Source organism: Sinocyclocheilus grahami, unplaced genomic scaffold (assembly GCF_001515645.1).
Source record: "Sinocyclocheilus grahami isolate Dianchi unplaced genomic scaffold, SAMN03320097.WGS_v1.1 scaffold497.1, whole genome shotgun sequence".
NCBI classification, from domain to species: domain Eukaryota; kingdom Metazoa; phylum Chordata; class Actinopteri; order Cypriniformes; family Cyprinidae; genus Sinocyclocheilus; species Sinocyclocheilus grahami.
Window position 1 is genome coordinate 219,704 of NW_015505676.1, and position 6,607 is coordinate 226,310.

The 6,607-nt window shown below is 36.7% G+C and overlaps 1 protein-coding gene across 1 annotated transcript in view; it reads left to right on the forward strand.

Annotated features, from left to right (window-relative positions):
• The window catches only part of LOC107554296 (ephrin-B3-like), a 41,303-nt gene that overhangs the window by 1,813 nt on the left and 32,883 nt on the right, over nucleotides 1–6,607 (forward strand). The gene's annotated exons all lie outside the window — the stretch shown is intronic.

Consider the following 6,607-nt stretch of genomic DNA (forward strand, 5'->3'; position numbering starts at 1 on the left):
CCTCCCGATTATGGGTCGCGTGCATGCCCTCCCTAGATAAGGCATTCATGCTTTACCCACAGTGACACAATCTGCAAACCCAAGCAAAGGTCCTTTGATTTTTGTCTGTGCTGAGGATGCTCTCTGAACAAGAGGAAAGGAGAAGCCGTGTTATGAAGGGTGTAGACCTTGGGTGAGAGACCGAATCAGGAAGTCTCTCAACCCTGAGAAGATGAATGAATAAGTGGAAGAAAAAATACTGGTTAGGCAACTAGGCAGTTGGTTTGTTTAAAAAAAAAAAAAAAAAAAAACCTGCCTCTGAGAAAATAGATAAACGTATAATAAGGCAAATAGATCTGAGGCGGAAAAGATAAACATGGTTGGCTAAAAGAGAGAAGAAAATAAAGATTAAATGGATGCTGAGCCAGAGTTTCAACTTATGAAGTAGAGAGAAGGAATTGAGGGGTTTGTGCAGATAAAGTCATATATAAAAAGCGATAGAGAAAGTCATTCATCCATATGAAATAAATGTTCCTCTGATATCTGAAAAGGTCAGCGTGTTTACTCACACCATGACAGCCACATCCCTCTTAGGTCATCTCGCTCTCTTTTCACTCTCTCAGACTCACTCACACACACACACACACACACACACACATTTGACACATATGCCCACAAGACAATTGAACATTTCATCATGCACACAGAGATGCCAGAATATTAATTAATATAAAAACGCTTCATGAATAGCATTCTACGGCAATGTGTTGATGTGTCATTTGTGTTCATAATCTGACATATTGATTGCATGAAACTGAATGTTAAATGGTAGTCTGGAACATGATGTATTCCATCAGGAATTGATTGGATCATGACATGACAAAAATGGAAAACATGACCGAATGCAAGTTAATGAAACAAGGCTTTGAAGGTTGCCTGGCAATCGGTTAATATAACCTAATAGACCACAAGTCAAGAGTTTTCAGACTGGGGTACAGGAACCCTGTGAGGGCTGCAAGGGGGTGCTAGAGGGTCTGGAAAATTTTGTAATTTTTTTTTTTAGGGTTAAGTTAATATGTTAACATAAAATATGAATTAAATATTTATAACACAAAAAAGTACAATATTTATCTTTAAAAGTGTTTAAGAAATAATTCTGCAAAAAAGATGCAGTTTTAAGAAGAAGTTTTTTTCAACTGCTTACACAAAATTGTCACAATTTCTGAAACCTGACACTCAAACACCAGAACCACACACCAAATCTGCAAAACCATACACTAATTCTCGTCCTTTGACTCAGTTTTCAATTTCATAAAATACTTTTTGCAAAACACAACACAATTGTCTGTGTAACACACAAAAATCTAACAGCAAATGTTTGCTTTTGAGATTTAAAATTTTGATATTTTGAATGCAGTGCTTAATTTTGCAAGAGATGTGAGGCATTTTGCATTTTGTGTGTGCAATTCTTGGATTTGTGTGTAAAGTTTTGAAAACGCGTGTAAGCAGTTGAAAAAAACTGTAATGCAAAGCAAATATTTTACAGATAATATATTTACATTGGGTTTTGTTAGAGTAAAGTACAGTAATATAAAATTCTATAATTTTGTAAAGATTTTTTTTTTATATAATTGCAGTATAATTGCATGTTTGTATATAAAAATATACATTTGTTTTTATATGTTGGGACTGCATCATATTTTGGGCTTCTTGGGATCAAAAAGTTTGAAAACTCTGGCCTAAGTAATGCCAGCAGAAAGAGGAAAAGCAACTTACCACTTCTATTAAAGATTACAAAGATTTTTTATTTTTTTTTGGAATAAAGTGCATTGATAAGACCAGAAACATTCATTAAAATGTAAACAGGGTCAGTTTTGATTTCATGTTGTTGACTTTAACCTGACAACACTCAAAGGTCTTGTTAAGTCATGTAGTATGCTGATGTCTGGAGAAAACCATTAGTAACTCCATAGAGCCTGTGTCGAGAGAAAAAAATTACGTTGAAACGGGCCAGACAGGTTATGGGATGGGGTCGCTGTGATTTTGCCAAGACATGTTCCTGGATCAACATCTTTTGTTGATCCTGGATCAACATTACTGTCCAAAAATACAGATTTAACCCAATCCCTACCCCTAAACCTAACTTTACTCATAATTTATTCCTAAAATCAGAGGGAAATGATAGATGATTAACAAGGGTGTAGAAGCACCTAATCCTGATTGTAAGCCTAAAACTGACATTTCCTGAAAAGTTATCTCTCAATTCTGATTGGTTGATTGGAATGATGTTCCAGGATCAACAAGGATGTTGATCCAGGAACATGTTGTACTTGGTGAAATCACGCTCACTTATGGGATGGAGGGGTGCATGGGAGGAGAGGAGTGGATTTCGGCCCCTCAATGAGCGTAATCAATGGTGAGCACAGACTGTCTCTATGCATCGCTCCGGGGGAAGTTGTTGTACAACTCTGTGCCTCAAATGAACATTAAAAATTTAATCCTTCATGGCTCCCTCAATATTTAATGAATCAGCTGCTAATTGGAGACAGATAAAAGCTTTCTTAACTGGGTTAAGCGTTTCACATTAAAACATTTTAAGGGTAGGAAAAGATACTTTGGAAAACTGACAAGCAGAGCACAGAGCCTACATCAGATCTTCAGACTTTTGACCGTTTTACTGTAGTCGCGGTAGGTTTTTTCTGGCGAATCTGTGATTGATTGGTTCTCCTTTGCTGAAAGATCTTCTATAGAGCCTTTCTAGGGACCGAGAGCAGAGCGAGATTAAACATTGTTAGTGAAAAGAATGGCTTTAGGGTTTGTAAATGTGCTTCACTGTGCAAGGCCCTCCCACATCTCCTTGCCATTTGTGTGCAAGAGAGTGTTTTTTTGAAGAGATAAGACCTCATGGAAAATGTTACATTGTTAAAAGAGAGATTGTGATTGTGGCATTAAATGGACTGAAAATGGAATTGTACCACTTGACCTCAGTTTCCAGGGGTGCGAGAGTGGGAGGATAATCCTCTGCACAACATCCCTCCATTAGTTCATCATATGGACTGCTCCATCATCAGACAGGCAACAAAGCCATCTGTGAAGGGATTACTACCTCTATACACACTTTCTCTCTTGCGCTTTTTCTTTCCGGGGTTAATGTCTTTCTCCCTCTCTGTCACATTCCCTTCACCTATTCATCTTCTTATTTTTTTCTCTCCTCATTCATTACCTCATTCTTTTGTGTCACTGCTCTCTCTCTCTGTCTTTCCCAGAGGATAATTTTATTGCTCAGAGGTTGCTCTTTTATAGCTCATAGTATCAGCTTTATCTCTGAGATTTCTTTGCTACAATGTCTTTGGGGAAATACAAATGAGATAATTATTAATGTACAGTAAGGGGATTAGTCAGATACTTTGAAATTGTTGAATTCTCAAACTTCCAGACTTGTGTGTAGGCAAATCTGACAGTGTGGTCTCATTAATAATCATATATTTGCAGGTAAAGTGCCGTTCTCATAGACCCTGACATGTACATTATTAACATATTGACAGCATGTAAACTGTAAGCATTTTACCTTTGAACAGCTTTAGAGACATGCAAATGTTTTTGAAATCTTTAGATAGATCGGAAATTGAATTTATACATAGATTTTTTTTAAATGGTTAAATATGTTCAGTCTCATCACATTTATTTAATGTATTACTTAATCTGACATGATAATGGTTTCATGCTGTGCTATATTCAACTCCATTAAAAAAGGATAGCATTACGTTACCCAAGTCTAAACTTTAAAATAGTGAAATAAATGTGAATTATCATCCTGAATCGTTTAAATTTGACTCTGTTTGTCAAGGGAAAATGTCTATATGCTACATGTTCTCATAGGAAATGCATGCCTCTAAGTACGTTTTTGCAAAACTGAAAAAAACGTACCTATACGTACGAATCGTTGCAGTTTCCAGTTGAAATGAACACTAGAAGCAGTAAAACTGCGACAACTTTTATTCCTTTTCACACAAAGTATGATTTGCAGGTCCACAGTTTTGATTAATAAAGCCTAATTTTCAAGCAATTATTTGAGGAATATTATGTTATTAATTCAAAACAATTTTAACATGCTGCAACATTTGAAAACTGATACCTTCGAAGGTTAGTGTCACATATCCAGCTTCATATGTATGGGTTTTCATGTTTAGTAGGTTTGCTTGGTAGCTCACGCAGTATGGAGTTGTGCTTGGGAGGTGAAACGCTCCAGTATGAATCTCATGAAAATACGGTTCAACAAAATATTTCAAACCTGCATATAAGGAAGTTAGTAAAATGGCTTGGTTGCATCAGCGAATGCGTTTTTATATCAGCTTTGCATTTGGTAACACTATCGGGTAGGTTAAGGGTTGAGTTTGGTGTAGGGGATATTTCCAACATGATGGAGCGACACTCCCCGGATATATAATAGTAAAATGTAACTCTATATATATATATATATCTATATACATATACAGTGCCGTGAAAAGTTTTTTGCCCCCTTCCTGTTTTTATTTTGCATATTTGTCACACTTAAAAGATTCAGATCATCAAACTAATTTTAATATTACACAAAGATAATGCAAGTAAATACAAAATGCCTTTTTTAAATGATGATTTCATTTATTAAGGGAAAAAGCTGTCCAAACCTACCTGGCCCTACGTGAAAAAGTAATTGCCCCCTCCTGTTAAATCATGAAAGAACTGTGATTAACCACATTATTTTAGAAAGCTGAGTTAAATTTCACTAGCCACACGCAGGCCTGATTACTGCCAGACCTGAATCAAGAAATCACTTAAATAAAACCTGTCTAACAAAGTGAAGCATGCTGAAAGAGCAACACATCATGCCGTGATCTAAAGAAATTCAAGAACAGATGAGAAACTAAATGGTTGACATGTATCAGTCTGGAAAGAGTTATAAAGCCATTTCTAAAGCTTTGGGACTCCAGCGAACCACGGTCAGAGCCATTATCTACAAATGGTGAAAACTTGGAACATTGGTGAACCTTCCCAGGAGTGGCTGGCCTACCAAAATTACTCCAAGAGAGCAGCAACGACTCATCTAGAAGGTCATAAAAGAACCCAGAACAACATCTAAAGAACTGCAGGTCTCACTTGCCTTAATTAAAGTCAGTGTTCATGATTCAACAATAAGAAAGAGACTGGGCAAAAACGGCATCCATGGGAGAGTTCCAAGGCAAAAGCCATTGCTGACCAAAAAGAACACAAAGGCTCGTCTTACATTGAACTTTTTGGAAGGTGTGTGTCCCATTACATCTGGTGTAAAACCAACACAGCATTTCATAAAAAGAACATCATACCAACAGTCAAACATGGTGGTGGTAGTGTGATGGTCTGGGGCTGCTTTGCATCTTCAGGACCTGGACAATTTGCCATAATTGGCATGACCTTAAACAGTCCATTCATGCTATAAAACCCTCCAATATGGCTGAATTAAAACAATTCTGCAAAAAAGAATGGGCCAAAATTCATCCACAATGATGTGAAAGACTCATTGCCAGTTATCGCAAATGCTTTATTGCAGTTGTTGCTGCAAAGGGTGGCACAACCAGTTATTAGATTTAGGGGGCAATTAATTTTTCACATAGTGTCAGGCAGGTTTGGACAGCTTTTTTCCTTTAAATGAAATCATTATTTCAAAACTGCGTTTTGTATTTACTCGGGTTATCTTTGTGTAATATAAAAATTTGTTTGATGATCTGAATCTTTTAAGTGTGACAGATATGCAAAAAATAATAATAAAAAAAAGGTAAAGGAGCAAAAACCTTTTCATGGCACTGTATATTGATAAATCTAATATAAAGTGTTTATAAAGATTATTTGTTAATATGTAAATAGTACATTTCAGATGCCGTCTCTACATCCAAATAGTACGTTTCAGTGCATATCGAAACAAAAATGTGTAAATGTAGGCATACTATCCACTATTATGTTAATGTAATCAGGCTGAATCTCTTGGAGACTATGTTGACTATGTAGACACAACATTACTTGTATTTTTTTTTACAGGAGAAACATTCAAACATAAGAAGTTTAACCAATTCTCCATTTACTCAAAGTATTTTTTTAATAAAATTTTTAGTTTCTTTCCTTCTGTTCCTGTGTTCTCATAAAGGCATTTAATTTACACCAGCAACCCTTGAAACATCATAGTTTGACTTCTTGAGCATTCAGTTTCAGTGTTATTTAGCTGGACCTGCCATCTTCGCGATGAAAACCTCCTTCTCTTGTTTCACTCATATTTAATTTTCTGATTCAAAGGTGCGTCTCTGGCATGCCTTCAAAGCCCTGGCATGATACTGTGCTGTGTGTGGAAAGCATAATTACAGTTTTAAGATTACTCCGATGATGGTTCTGAACGAAGGGGGGGGGGGGGGGGGTTCAGTGTTATTTAGCTGGACCTGCCATCTTCGCGATGAAAACCTCCTTCTCTTGTTTCACTCATATTTAATTTTCTGATTCAAAGGTGCGTCTCTGGCATGCCTTCAAAGCCCTGGCATGATACTGTGCTGTGTGTGGAAAGCATAATTACAGTTTTAAGATTACTCCGATGATGGTTCTGAACGAAGGGGGGGGGGGGGGGGGT